At 36.5% G+C, this 15,762-nt stretch overlaps 1 protein-coding gene across 1 annotated transcript in view; it reads left to right on the top strand.

Moving 5' to 3' along the window:
- Nucleotides 1–15,762, top strand: part of LOC121295003 (transcription factor SOX-6-like) — a 156,030-nt gene that overhangs the window by 16,829 nt on the left and 123,439 nt on the right. Inside the window, exon 2 of the mRNA XM_041219268.1 lies at nucleotides 2,460–2,530. The gene's annotated coding sequence lies outside the window, so the exon portion shown is untranslated. The remainder of the gene's footprint in view (nucleotides 1–2,459; nucleotides 2,531–15,762) is intronic.

Here is a 15,762-nt window from a genome sequence, read left to right as displayed (position 1 = left end):
TGGATATTTTCACCTTTAAATGGCCAAAATCTGTTAGACACTGAAAAGATGTGCCTCACTTTAGGGAAGCACATTAAGCCAAAAATCACTTCAACTTTAAGCTATTACTGTTTTTGATTTCTGCTTAGCTCATACATACCCACTGTTGTAATTACACTGTAATTGGTACAGATCATTCAAAGGTTTCTCCGAACAACATCTGAAAGGAGTATTTATATGTTTCTAAAATCGAAATACAAATTTGTTGTACTTCTAATAAAATGATATACTAATTATAAATGTAATAATTTTGGTAATAAAACCGCTGGGGAAAACTGGTCAATTGCTTTGCACATGATAAGGCGCTATATATAAATCAAAGTTGTTGTTGAATTGAATGGAATTCTCTTTTAATCAAACTTTGATTTCCTATTTACCCAATCCATGTGTGAAGACAGCTCAGTTACTCTGAACCATGAGTTATAATGCTTAATATTCAACGTTATTCAAATAGTTATTTAAAGAATAAGGAGCCTTTAAAAGTGTATTATTGTTGTTATTATTATTATGATAGTGACAGAAATGTTAGTCTTGATGAGGCTTTTCAACTAGGAATAGAACAAAAATATGAATTAGAATATTACTTTATTATTGCATACGTTTTCTTTACTACTATGTATAAATTCATATCTTGAAAGCTGTCGTCCCCTCCCTTGTTTCATACTGCATAATTAGATGAGAGTTTCATAATGCAGCCCTGGTGTCTGAAGAGCTCATTTATGCATTTGCTTTGTATATTTTGCATGCTCGCTATGTACCTGTGCACTTCTCAGGGACGTTGCTGGTTGTTTTCAACCTGGCTGCTTCCACCATGGTACAGCAGCCTGCAGCTGACTGTCAACTCTGAGGTGTTATCAGAGCAACAACAGGGTTTAATTTGTTCAGGGTCAATGTGTCTAGTTAGCCTTGTTTGTCTTCGCACTTGCACTGTCGCCTGCAGCATCTAAGCATCCCCATGTAAATTGACCGTTGTGCCTACGAGGCTTACTTTCCCTTTCATACTTGAATGTCGTTTGAATTTTGAAATCCAGCTTTGTCACGTTAGCCTTATATTTTTGCCTCCTGTGCTTTGTTTTTCGTGCACCTCTGCAGCATCATATGGGGTTGCTAAATGATCTAGCTCTGGTAGTATTGAAACTGTTTATGCTCAGATCAATTAACTATGACCTTAGAAACCACTGTCCTCCTTTTAATTGGTGGCGCTGAGGCAGATTAATGGCATAAATCAGTTGTTAATGAGATCCCAGCTTGTTATTAAAATACATAACATTGCAATAATGTGGTACATAAGCATCAATGAATATTATGTTTTAATAGAGCGAAGCAGTAGCAAGCTGGCTATTCCTTCTCTGATAAGGAAGAGACAATATATATATATATATATATATATATATATATATATATATATATATATATATATATATATATTACAAAATTATTCTTTTAATAAGACTGGTTATCTATTTAGTATTAGAGTCATTTATAATACAAACACATTTAATTTTCAGCACTGGTATTTGCTGTAAAACATCTCAATGTTGCATATGCACGAGGCTTTATAAAAAAAAAAAAAAATTCAAAACATGTTGAACTAAAGATTGTAACAAAACCCCGAAGGAAAACAATTTGTAACAAAGACATTCATCACATTAATCACAATGTCAGAGGCTAATGAGCTTGCTGAAAATAAATAATAGATGTGATTGTTTTGGTTTCATTACACAAGAAGAAAAATCAAATCAATCGTCCTGTCTGATTTAAGAGTAATGTAAAATTCTACCACAAAATACACTGGAAAAAATATGAGTAAATGAAGCTTCACGATTAGACATACAGATCATAACTTTATTATTACACTTCACTAGTAATAATTTAGAATGTTGGACACCTTAGCTGTATAATTAAAATGTAACTGTTGTTAATTTCTAATAACATTTAACAAGGAAATGTGAGTAATTCAAATTGTTTCTGTATATGTATATTTTCCTTAATATTGTTTTTGCCCATTACACAATTGATTTTGTGTAATGTGCGATTTTCCTTAAATATGAAGCTTTGTTAGCAGTTTATGCTTGAATAGCCTGTCTGTGTTTAAAAAGAAATGACAGCATGTAGTTAACTGGTTCATTATCTGAATCAAGGCACAAAGTAATCAACGATACGCGAGTGCATGGAGGGTTACCACAGATTTAAGTAACATTATTATACTGTCAGTATTATTTTTAAACCTCTCTTTCTTATGCAAAGGTTTGTTCTTCCTGTATGTTGGTTTTTTGCTTTCTTTTTGCAACTTCAAATCTCAGTTGTTTTTAAGCATTTCATGTTTAGTCACATTTTCACATTGGGATTGCTGTTTAAACCCTGTTGTAGTAGAATTAAAAATAAATGCCTAAAACTGTTTTTCTTTCTTTTTATTCTAGGTCATTTTCATGAATTCAGAATCAACAAACCTGTGATCGCTGGGTGCTGGGGCTGATTTCTTTCTGTATCTGTAAGTAATATATACATGTGGTTGAATTTTACATTTTTTTTTCTTTTCTGTTTCTGACACCATAGTCAAATAGTACGATTGTGCTTCTTAATATTCTTAATAAAGAGCCCTCAATACAGGCTTTTAAACAAACCCCCCCACCCCCCCTCCACTGTAGATTAAATAAAATAAATTATGGAATATTGCAATTGAGAAGCCATAGTGGATATTAAATCTTTGAAGAACTTTAACATAAATATAATCTGTCATGCCATGTTACCTGTCATGCCAGATTTCACTTTTATGCAGTGAAAGAAACATTCTGAGATGTACATAATGTTCTCACATAAATCAGAGTTCGAAGACCAGGGGTTTTGTTCCTTCTTTTCTGGTGAAAACCATGTGTACCCCCACCTTTGTGTGCATAGAAACCTTTGAGTATATTCTTTGTGCTAATGTGGAGCTGTGTTATGGGGTGTTTATGGATGTGTGCCACCTCAATAAGACTATTGAGAGCAACGAAGAAAGAACTCTTTAAAGAAACACAGGCAAGGCTTCAGCAAACTTTCAGACTGTTAGTGTACGGGTACAATAAGCCTTTAATGGATTTTTTTTCTGGTAGTGGTAATAAAGATCACATCTGGAAAATGACTGCTTTAGGTAGGGTTGTGCAAATAAAACCAGTAAGTTAGTTTATATTCATTTTTTTTAAATGTCACAAAGAAGTTTAATCAAAAACAAGACTGATTTTTTTTTTTTTTTTTTTATTAATATGGTTTAAGAAATAAAAAAAACTAAAAAAAAACTTGTTTGACCTGAATCTGATGAAGACATATCTCATCTCAAAGTTTGGTGCCATATATTCAGCGATTTACTGGCAAACACTATCTTAAGGGTAGATCAATAGCTGTCTCTAATAGACCTGGACCTTTAATTTTGTTTGTAGTGTCTGCAAGTGTTGTTAAGTCCACGCACCTGAGAACTGATTACATTTCATCAAGGTGAACCTCAAATTAGTCATTACAGGGAAGCATCTTTACCTCTGCTCCATACAGAAGCACACTATCGAAAGAAAAAGACAAACAGCTGGAATGCTTGATAAAGGTGGTGTCAGTCAAATGTTCATTTTTCAGTCCTTTTGTTATAAAACAATGGACAATTAGTTTTTATGTAAGGAACATTAAAAAAAATCAACCCTTTGTATCAAAACAGCTTGATTCTATTTCACTGGTCTGATATTTTTAAATGGGATATTATCAGACTTTTGTAGACTGAAAGAATGATGTTTGCATTTCAGTAGCCTCTGACCCAAATTGTAATCCATTTTTGAAAGCGTTTTAAAGTCTGCATGTCTCCTTTTCACACATGTGAAAGCGAAGTTAGTGACCCCCTTTAATAGTTGGTAGCCAAGTTTCTGAGAGATCTGAAAGGTGAACTGGCTGAAATGTGTCATTAAAAGCATAGCAAAGGGGATGCCAGAGAGAATCAATTGAGTGGCCAAATCTTTTTTATGGCTTTAAACTATGCCTGTACTGAGATGTGTGTGGGTATATATGGTACACAGATGAGTTTGCAAGGTTTCGTCGAAGAAATGTGATGAATTTCTCATAAAAGGTTAGGGACTGACAGGCACACAAAGAAGACTATATATGTCAACACTAATATTACTGCTCAACTGTACAGCTGAAAAGAATTTAGTTCTTAAACTTTTTTTTTCCCTGTAAATTCTGGCTCGGCATTGATACTTTTACTGGTACCCTGTTCTATTTCTGGAATAAGACCGGTATTCTTGAACTTTAAAAAAAAAATAAAGCTGCTGCCCAACTAAAGCAAACATGGGGTGATATACAAGGATGGATTGGTTCCAAAAAAGACTGCAACAGTGAGTTGCTTGTGGTGGTGATGCCCCATGCAAATTGGTATGTGTTCCAATAAAGATAGATTTACAAAAACTGGGGGAACATATTGGAAATGCCTAACTTTTTAAAGCAGCTATTCAGTTATATTTAGGTATATTATAAAGCCATACTCCTCAGGCCCTTCATCTGTTTTTTTTTCTGAAGGGATTTCCAATAAAACAGCAGGGATTTAGAGAGAAAGTGAGATCAAAGGAAAATATTAGGATGCTCATTTTTTAATCATCTAAAATGATATGCTAAAGGTAACCTTTGAAAAGTCCCTTCAAGGTAAATATTGAAATGCCATATGTGTCAATAGAGGTAACCGCCTACTGTTCTACACAGATTCCATACATAAGAAATGTATAGAGAATGAGAAACTATTTGACACAAATGTCTGTATATAGCATTTTATTTATTTATACAGCTTATATATATATATATATATATATATATATATATATATATATATATATATATATATATATATAAAGTACAATGTAACAAAAAAAAAAAAAGTTCCTGAAATTAGATGAAAAGTCTTTGTATAAACACTGATTAATGTACTGGTCTTCTGGCAGGCCAGCCGCCATTTCCACGCATTCAATTCTGAAGTACTTTTACTGGAAATAAATATTTCTACATACCTTCCTCTTGATGAACTGACAGAATGTAAATTAACCTAGTAAGAGGTCATTATTGTAGGAGAGATGATTAGAGCCAGATATTTATTGTATTTGATTGAATTCAATGCAATTGAATGTTCTCCTCTTATCTTGCCCCTGTGCAGTCATGCAGATTGAACCCTTAGGATGTGAAAATGATGCCGCCGATGAGATGCCTTATAAATTCACCGGTTGTGTAACTAGGTTTAACAACTAAACTCTCCTTGATTAAAATAACAATTGAGCTTGTAATTACTGTGAGCAGCTGTTACAGAGGGGGTCATTACCTCTGAGAGTCTAGGACTGCATTTGCTGCTGCTCCACGAGCTGTGCAGTTTGATGTTGTACAGTAATGCACAAAGTTTTTAAGCTCATAGTAAAATGTTATTTGAAATCTGTCAAAGCATGTTAAAAAAGACAGTACCGTCAAAGGCCCTGGTGGCCTGGATTCAACGTGTATCCTTGTCTTGTTCATTCTAGAATGCGTGTTTCTAAAGTTCTAAGGACCATCCAATTCCCAGTTCACTTATATCAGCAAGACTTAACTCGCTCATTAATCTAAATTCTTTTGCAACTTTAATCTGCATGTTTAATTAATCATAAAATGAGGCGGTAAGTAATTTCAGCAATGTGTGGCTTGTTATCAGATGCATTTAATCACTCCTCTGTGAACTCATTTGGAAGCACCTGAAGATGTCAAGAGCATTTTGAATAAGCAGAATGTTTTCTTGGTCAGTGTGTGCCACGCAGTTATTAACTTTAGGCAACTTATTCAAAATGGCTTTTGTTGTAGTAGGTGTTTCTTATTTATTTAAAAAAATGTAAATGGAACTTTTAATAATCCCTTGAATTTTGATATTCAATAACTTTACATCCCATTAATAGAAATAAGACGCCCCATTTTTCATATTGAAATGCTAATGTGACACATTCTCATGAGCGCTCTTTGACTTAACTGCTTACATGCCTTTTAGCGTGAAGAAAAGGGAAGCCCTCAGTGTATGAATTACCAAAATCACTACCAAAAGCCTCTATTGTGATCAGTGTTAGCCTTAGGAGAAGTCATTTTATTGATGTATGTGACACTCCTTTTATCTTACTGAAGCAAAAACACTACAATATGAGTTAACATATGCTATTCACCTTTGACAGCTTGCATAAAGGATAGATAAAGGGTGTATGCAGCAGTGCATACATTTAATATCATCCAACAATCCTTTCATGGGTAGTTTCTCAAAATCAATCTGAATTCACATATTGTAAACTTTGCTTTTCCACCTATTTTTTTCAACCTCGCCTTCTCTGAACAGTTATGCTTTTGCTTTGGTAACTGATGAGAAAAATTCAGAACCAACTCGGGTGTCTGATCTTTGATGGTGATGTCTCTCTTCACTGATGTTTTTCTTTTGCATCACCAGAAGCATCATGTTTCCTCTATATTTACATTAAAAAGAGAAATGCTACCTGAAACCCAGGATGCCTAGCTAAAGAAGGGCTGATGTCCATAAAAGCTGGGAGGACAAGAACAGAATAAAAAACAGTGCACTGAACTTTCTACTCACATCATTAAGAAACTCTCTTTCAACATACTTTATGTAATGATTCTCAGGTTTCACTTGTCCAGTGACAAATGTAAAACATGAAATCTGATCTTTCAATGACCTTAGGCAGCCTGGCGTACAGCTTGCATGTGATGCCTCGCTTTTATTTATCATGTATTTAATAGTTCTTGATTTAATTTTCATCAGAATAAAACGAAATGTTTATACTTGACTACATTCCTTTCTTTCATGCTGCACACGCAAAAAATAAACTTTCCTTCACCTAACGGCAATAGTGGTTAAAGGCAGAGAAATGTCTAATTAATCACCTCACTTTGCCAGCTGTGGAAAGTAATGCATAACTAAAAGTCCTGTTAAATTAATTAATGATTTCAACCATGAACTTTTCTCCTAAAATGTTATGAATCCTGCCAGCCTGATGGTTCACTGGACCTGGGAGTGTGAGATCTGTGTTATGTAGAGAGTAGCCAGTTAATTGAGTCACAAATTATTTAAAGTGTTGTAACCAAGGGAGTGCTTACACTAATGACAGCTCGACAGAGTTTAAAAAACTTCCCTTTTTTCTGCTTTGGATTGTAATGAGCTAACAAGCTTAATAGAATGCCTAAAGAGAAGATGTACTTTTTTATATCATTTTTTTTTTCAAATTTATTATTTATTTATTTTTTTAGTTTACGAAATAAAACTGAATACTTTCTGTATAAATTCACTAAACACAGTAATACCAGATACTTTTGTGAAAGCTTCCATTGTTGTCATAGCTTCGACAATTTGGAAGATACATTTATTAGCTTGCTAATTTCAAGATGCCCAATTGCTAATTGTGCCATGTTCTGTATAATATGCAATACAACACTTTTACTGTTTGTCCTTCATGCAATGTTGGCTAAACAGGTACTAGTTTGAAAACCACAATGTTTCTTTTCTATATATTTTATAAAAAAAAGGATGACCTGAAGCAGCCTTTTTAAATTACCATCCATATATGGATTGGATGAAGAAAAGTAGAGCAATTTTACCATATTACAACATATTACCAAATGGTTAGTAAAATGTTACTATTTTCAATGGTTGCCTTTACAGTATCAACCTTGCAATTTCAAAATATCAGATACAGTGATCATGAGCAAATGTGGGGTGACTTCAGTCTATACACAATCATTTTTGCAATCTGTGCATTTGCTTGTCTTCTCTGGTAAACTTAATAATACCCCAGACCTATTAAAGGCTGTTTGTTCCTATCAGCCGTGAAGTACTACACAGTGTAAAGTGAAAGTATCACCCATAGCCATGCTGAAATAAAACATATATTGCACTTTGCAATTAGGCATGTCCGAGGCAATATTGTTTCCCGGAAACAGTGGTGGTGGTTTCGTGGTATGTAATATTTTTAACAACACTGGTGTTATGTACGGTTCCTTCCAGCTCCTTTGGTAGAATTATAGTATGTACTGGACTGTAGTTTTCATAGCATTTTGACCAGTATGTTTTAGTGGGTATGTTTTTGCTTAATACAGAATGAAAGAAGTTGTTAACTGAAAAAGTGTGCATGTTCAGGCCTTGATGGTATGCTATGCAAAAAATGTAATTCCTTATTAATACCCTGTCTATGTTTTGGAATGTGCCTTATATTCTCAGATGCACAATGATTTATGTATTCCCTTTTTTTTGCTTAGTTTATCTGCAGAGAATTGTCTTTGGCCTGGATTAACTTTGATTTCAATAATAAGGATACTCCATCTAGAGTGTAGCTGGATCACAGCTGCCTAGCTCATCTCTAATTAAATCTCACCACCGATTTTACAGATCAGTTATTGGTTGACTTAATGTGCCAAATGAGGATCACAGGTGTCCAATCTGGTCATTTTGTAAGTTTCTTGGAGAAATATGTTCATGAAGAAAATAAGTTCTGATCAGCTTTTTCCTGCAAAACAAGGGGGGACTTGGGCGGGTAAGCCTCTCTGAGGTGGGGGGGGTGGGGGGCCTTGCTTACCGACTAAGTGTCTGTATCTGTTTCCTAATATCAGGGAGCCTCTAATCTCAGCCCCATTAGCTAGCGCTGTCATTCAGACACGCAGAGTCTGGTGGATTTAAATAAAATGAAATGAAGATAGTTGTTTCAGGTCCCTTGGCTTCACTCATTGCCATAAACATATGCTCCGCGCCCCGCTTCTTTGCATCTTATTTATGACTTTAATTTGTTGTGTGGGCTGCGCTAGAAATTAAATTTAATACAATTCTCCCAGGGACCCTGTCATATCATAACATGGTAATTTCTGTGTATCCTTTTGAAAAATGAGGAAATTAATTCTTCTTGACATGTTCTAATTATTCCAGTGTGAACAGCAAATCCACATTTCCCAGCCCCTGAAGTGTTATAGGCAAACTGCTGCTGTTCATTGCTGAGGTGCTAATGCTGACCAGCAGTGCGTTTAATTTGAAACATGAGCAGACACCTTTCAACACACCTTTCTAATGTTGGAGTGCTTTATACAAATTAATTCACTACTTATTTGGCAGCTTAGCCAGGAGAGGGGGGGTGGGTGAGCTCTGTTAGAATATCTGCATGGCCTTCCTTGAGGATTTGTTTTCCTGTCTTGCAAGGTGGAAGTTTGAAAATAGTCTGTGTGTGATATGGAGCTGTATTTATCAATAAGACGAGTCTGTGCAGTGACTTTTTTCTCTCTCCTGCCAAACCACTTTTACACCTCGCCATGTGGAGCTGAAAGGTTTTGAATGCTAATTTAATTAAAGACTGTCACTGACAATTCCAGATGAAAATGTTTGCAGCAGTACAACTATGGGGACAGTCATTATGAGGTGATTGCTGTGCTCTTTCTCACATACCTCTGTGATTAGGGGTTTACGTCCATTTTCAAGGATGTGATTCTCAAGTCTCATTAAGAGACTAGTCTTAATTCATTAGCGGAATGATATAGGTGTGGTTAGATATCTGTAAGCTGATGATCATTACAGCTCATTCCTGCCAGTAATACTCTTATCTAAGTGGCAGTCCAAATGCTAGGATTAACTCTAAAGGGTGGTATAGGTTCCTTTTCTACAACTTTACCCCCATCCATTTCCAAAGTGCCAAATAAAAAAATAGGGTACAAAAAAAAAATAAAAAATTCAAATCAGACTTCAAAACTTCTGTGAAGTTAAATATTTTAAATATTACCTGATGAATAACGTTATGAACAGAAATACAGCATTTATTTCTCCCCACCCTGCAACTGTCTATTAAAATCTAAAGGAACTTTTTAGTTTGTTTGTTTTTCAAATACACAAAAAATTGATATTTTTAACACTAGGCTTGTATTCAACATTTTGCACCGTTCAAACAGAACTGAATGCAGTGTCATAAATACTTGATGGGTAAGCAAATAGACGCCAATGGGAATGTGAAAGCTAACGGGTTAAAAGAAGGTTTCCAATATAAAGTTTCATATAACTAGTTGTTTCCAACTAGACTTTTTTTTTTTTTTTGTTTGCTTTTAAACCGGATTATTGGCACATTCATACAAAACTACTTTATATGACTGAAAATACTGGAAAATACAGGCTTGCTTGGCCTCTCAGCTTTACTGATCCAATAATTTTCTTAATGAAAAATCATGTCCTTGTATATATTTAATAGGTTTCAGTACTTGGGTTTTATTCAGCACCAGAGATGCAACATGGAATGCAAAGTCCCACAATAAATTCAAACCTAATGGAATTATTGATTAATTAATTGTCTGAAATTAAGACAACGCAGTTGTTCCTATATGACATTTTCTGAGTGACAAGGCAATTACACTGGTAGCTTGGTTTAGGTTCAAAAAGAAATGTAATCGCTGTGCAACAAGGGAATCGAGAGATCAGACACGGCCAAGTGCATTGGTAGTTAATGCGGGATGTGCTCCCTGCTTAAAGCTCTATTGAATTTGAATGAAAACTTACTTTAATGTCCTCAATTAATCTTTCAAATTGATGTGCTAACCCTGGAGATGGATTAGTCCCATCAGTGGCTGGATTCCTAAAGCTTAGTCCATAAAGAACGTATGTATTTAGCAAAGCTACAATTTTTTTTTTTTTTTTTTTTTTTGGATTGTTTTATCACGTTGGCTATATAAATGAAAATCCAGTCTTCTGCAACCACAGGGTGGTCACATCTTACTCATACACCCTGTAATATTATATCACAGTCAAAATGATTTATAGTAAAATTGCACATTGAAAACAGATCAGTACCTTTTTTCTTTGGTTTAGGGTAATTCATAAATTATTTTTGTAATTCTTAAACTGTGTTTTGGAGCCTTTAGTTGAAAGAAACATACATCCCACAAATTGAATTTAGAATTCAGAACAGTGTTCTCCTTTAAGAGGACCATAGCGTTATATTCAGTGGGTGGAGTTAAGTCATAAATGAGGCATAGACATATAGCTACTTTTTGTGTCTGATCTCTGTGCTCCACTTTCTCCAGGTTTCATTACTTTTGTTTGGCCCATGTAAAGGAACAATCCCAGTCATTGTTGTAATGTGGAAGAACTTAGACAGATATTAGATGGGTGGAACTTTTGCAGTGGTTGAAATGAGGCATTCATATATGGCAAGAAGTTTTGCATCGCCCAAAATTTTAGGATTGAGACATAATTTAAAAAAAAAAAACTTGTGTTTTAGTACAGTATTTCATGTTAGGTTTCAAATTGTCATATTTTTTCGTCTGCTCTTTAAGTACATGGAAAACTACAAATCGGAATGTAATCCAGTATGTTAATGTGACATAATTCAGCAGTTAATTCTATAGGACAATGCAAAACGTTTGGCCATAGATGCAAAGAGTCAAATAGTTTAATATTTTGAAAAATAAGCGCACATTATATTATTTTGTTTCTTAAACATTCTTGACATAGAAACACCTGCTTTCATCAATGTAACAAATATAAGCTCCAGAGCACTAACATGAAAGCACAAAACACATAATAAATTGCTAAAATCTGCCCACAAATTCCATTGAATTCAATATCAGCATGCAGCAAGCTTCACATTCAAGCAACTGGAAAAGATGATCAAACTGACTCTGCTCTGACGTTAGAGAAACGCATTGGAACAAATCAAATCATTGTAAAGAGCAGTTAAGCGGTTTACGACACCATACGGCACACAGATAATCTGTGATAGATCTGTTTGCATGCGAATGAAGGAGAGACCCTTTTGTGTTGGATGTCCATCCAGCCCAACTCATGTACATATGCTGTTTAGAGTTACACACTACAACAAATCAAAGATCGCAATGTACAAGTGTTTACAAGAATCGCTTTCTGCCCAGTGTTTGCATCAATGAATTCATATTGACATTGCAATGCATTTTTGCCTTCTGAGCCATAAATAAAGTATCTAGTTTCTTATGTAATGCTGTGCTCTTTATTTGATGTGGACTGAGGGTTAGAAAGAACGTGGGTTGCCAAGGCCTAAATGACAACAGCATGGAAGTAATTCAGCAGTCAGTTTCGCTGAAAGTTTAAAATCTGTGCTGTATTAGAGGAATGTGCAGAAGCTGTGTTAATTGCAAGCTTGTTTTCCATATGGTTCTGTTTTAATAGAGCGCATTTGTTGCAGATGGTCGGAAAGTGGGTTGAACAGAGCCTCTGCTGGCAATGACTAATTAATAGAAGGCTTGTACTATACTTTTTAATGTTGAACAGTCTTCAAAATTAAACAAAAATAAAACACTTTAATTTCATTCACAGATCCCTTACCCTTGAAATGTGGCCTAAGCCTAACTAAAATCCATTCTTCTCTAATTAGACTTGGATTTTGAGAATGAGAAAATAGAATAGAGGGTTAGACTGATTTTCCTAAATTGAGAACGTTACTTACCGTAACCCTGGTTTCCTGAAAGAGAAAACGACCACCAAAACGTTACTTATGGGATATGCCTGCCTATTGGTAGGTATTCACTGAGCTTTCTATACCAGAGATGCTGATAGGCCCCTTCTTGGATGACATCCTTGGTCCTGCCTAACAAGGGCATAAAACAGTCATTCCATGGAAACTATTTCTCTTTTTGTATCAAACCCATGAGGGCGACCGATGCGACCTTGTGGTTGGTGGTCGTCTTCTTTTTTAGGGAACCAGGGTTACAGTAAATAACCTAATGTTCCTTTTCAATTCGAAGATGACCACCAAAACATTATGCATGGGAAATACATAGCAGTCATCATGATGGAGAAGTAACGGCAGCATACGAGGGACGTGTCAGAACCGCCTAACCCAAGGGTAGCTGTGCATGCATGCAACCTCAAGGACCCTCGTGCCTAATGAAGGCAAGGAAGGATCTATCACATTAAGGTGATAGAATCTGGAGAACATATGCGGTGGAGCCCAGCTAGCCGCATTACATATATCAGACAATCGGGCACCTCTAAAGAGGGCCCAAGATGCAGCTACCCTCCCAGGTGGGGCTAAGTTAGCACCATCATACACAGATGAGACTGTATCTGCAATCCAGTGCAACTGTCACTGCTTTGATAGGGGCTCTCCTAGGGGTCCGTATACCGTGACAGACAAAAAGTTGGTCAGAGCTTTTGTCCTATCCATGTAGCATCTCAATGCCTGCACCTGGCTGAGGAAATTCAATCTCCTATCCTCCCTCGAAGAAAACGGGGGTGGGTCGAATGACTCCAGTTCCACAGACTGATTCATGTGGAAGGCTGTGATCATCTTGGGGAGGAAAGCAGGGTTTGTACGCAGTGACACACAGCTGCCATCGTCCCAAATACGCATGCAAATACGCACCTCTGTGGAGGTGATAGCCAAGAGGAAGACTGTCTTCATAGACAGATACTTCAACTCTATGGAGTATATGGGCTCAAACGCGGCCTTCATGAGAGCCTCCATTACAATATCAAGGCTCCATTCGGGGGGAGCGACCCTCCTGGGAGGGTGTAACCGCCTAGCACCCTTAAAAAAATGGGTTGCTAGTATATGAGCGCCCAGGACACTGAGTCAGCGGGGACATGGCATGCAGATATACATGTAGGTACACTTTCAACGCAGAGGGGGGTCAACCCTGCAAAATAGTTGCTATAGGGCAATAATTGGGGTCATGACCTCAGGTGCCAATCCTAACCACGTGGTCACACACCTGGGCAGCGCACAGCGTACACCAGGGAGACACAAGGGCCGAAGCTATGGCGAGCGAACTGAAAGTCAAAACACAGCAAAAACAATTGGGGGAGAACACACTGTTGTTTGTTGTTGTCAAGGCCCGACACACCGAGGTGGGCGGGCCGACGCAGCCGGCGAGTTCTACTCTACATCGGGGTGTATGAAATACATGGCCCGGTGGAGGAATATACGGCTGGATGGCTGTTGTTTAAAATAACTGTACTGCAGCTAATCCAGAGCACGACCCAAACATGCAGGGTTGTGCAGTCTCGTATACAAACAGGGGACGCGCAGCGACAACCAAAACAGGCCCAGTGTAGACTGAAAAGACATACACTCACACCCCTTTGAATCAATACTGCACAGGCAAGCCAGCTTTCAGAACAAATGCAGGGGAACTGCAGTCGACTCAATAATGCTCTTTTCCATAAAACATTCAGTTCAACACAGAAGTCTTACCTTACTGTCTTGAGAGGCAAAAAGAGAAATGTTTCCGTCGAATGACGGTTTTAACTCCTCGGTAGGCGGGACCGAGGATGTCATCCAGGAAGGAGACTGTCAGCAGCTCTGGTACAGAGAGCTCGGTGAATACCTACCAATAGCCAGGCATATCCCATACGTATTGTTTTGGTGGTCGTCTTCAAATTGAAAGAGAACCCAAGCCACACCCAGCTTGGTTTCTTTCAAGACTATTTCAGTTATCTCCATTGTTCTAGTAAACTTCACTGCTTGTTTAGCTTGCGTAATGGAGTTTTAAAAGTCTCCATGCATCTTTGCAGGTAAAGCGTTGAGTGGCTTTTTTAATGGAATACCTATTGTTCAAGGTGGTGTTTTTTCTCTTCCACTAACACTGCTCTTTGTTTCCTTTTCCATCACTGTATTTGGTGTATTATGAACTTCTTCAGTGATGTTTCTCCTAACAGGTTCTCTGAAAAGAAAAATAGGCAGTAGGCACTAGTGGTACTAAACGTGAACATTTTGTTGAAACCATCTGGAAAATCAAAGTGAAAAACAAAAAACCAACAGAAAATAATAAAACAAAATCCTTTTAGTGTCATTTCATCTTTGTGAATTGTTAATTAAAAACACTGCATCTTTATTTATAAATCTTGGAAGTTGTATAACCATCTTGATGCTTTTATGAGATTTTGGGAGGGAAAAAAAAAAAAAAACTAAATTGTTGTGATAATGAAACACATTATTAATATGCAAACCGTTTACCGTGTATGTTCATCTCTATAACTTAAGAAAAACAGCAGTTGTTCCTATATGTGTGTGTTTGTTTTGTTTGTTGTGTGAAACTGAAATAACATTTTGTTCTTGTTCGAATGTTGTCAAAACAGAAGCTGAGCCACAGTAATAAAAACTGAGAGACAGCATTTTGCCTGCTCTAGGGCTGAGGAGATACGGTTCAATGGCTTTGTGCAGTTTAAACTGTTGTTTTCTTACAATGTCACTGAAATACCCATCTTCTTATCTGAATGGGACAGTTGTGGACTGACCTAGCCTCAGCTACCTGATTGTGTGAAAAGTCTCAGTTAAATCTATTGGGTCTTTAATGCCCGGTGCCCTGCGAAGTGCCACACTTCTGAAAGACTTGATGTCCTTTGGTTAACAAGTTTATTTGTCCTGTCTTTCTGGGGATTGGTCTTAAGTCACAGTTGCACAGCAGAGCCACATAAAGACAGAACAGTGAGTAAAAAAATAGATAATATTTTTTGTTAGCAAGATTTGTGAAATTTGTCATTTCATGTCTGCAGGAATTATAAATTGAAAAATATATTTCAGAAAAAGAGGTTATTATGCATCACGGTGCCAGACTACATTCCACAGTTTAAAAGTTTTTGCTTGTAAATGTTCCATGTAACTTGATATTAAGGCTTTTATAAATAACATTTTTAGCAGAACTGTTTTGTTCAGTGTAACTACAGTATTAATTACAGATTGTTTTCAGAGATAGATGAAATGGTAGCCG

This window comes from Polyodon spathula, chromosome 19 (genome assembly GCF_017654505.1).
Source record: "Polyodon spathula isolate WHYD16114869_AA chromosome 19, ASM1765450v1, whole genome shotgun sequence".
Classification (NCBI taxonomy): Eukaryota; Metazoa; Chordata; class Actinopteri; order Acipenseriformes; family Polyodontidae; genus Polyodon; species Polyodon spathula.
The sequence above is the reverse complement of the archived record's forward strand: the minus strand, read 5'-3'. Positions and strand labels throughout refer to the sequence as shown.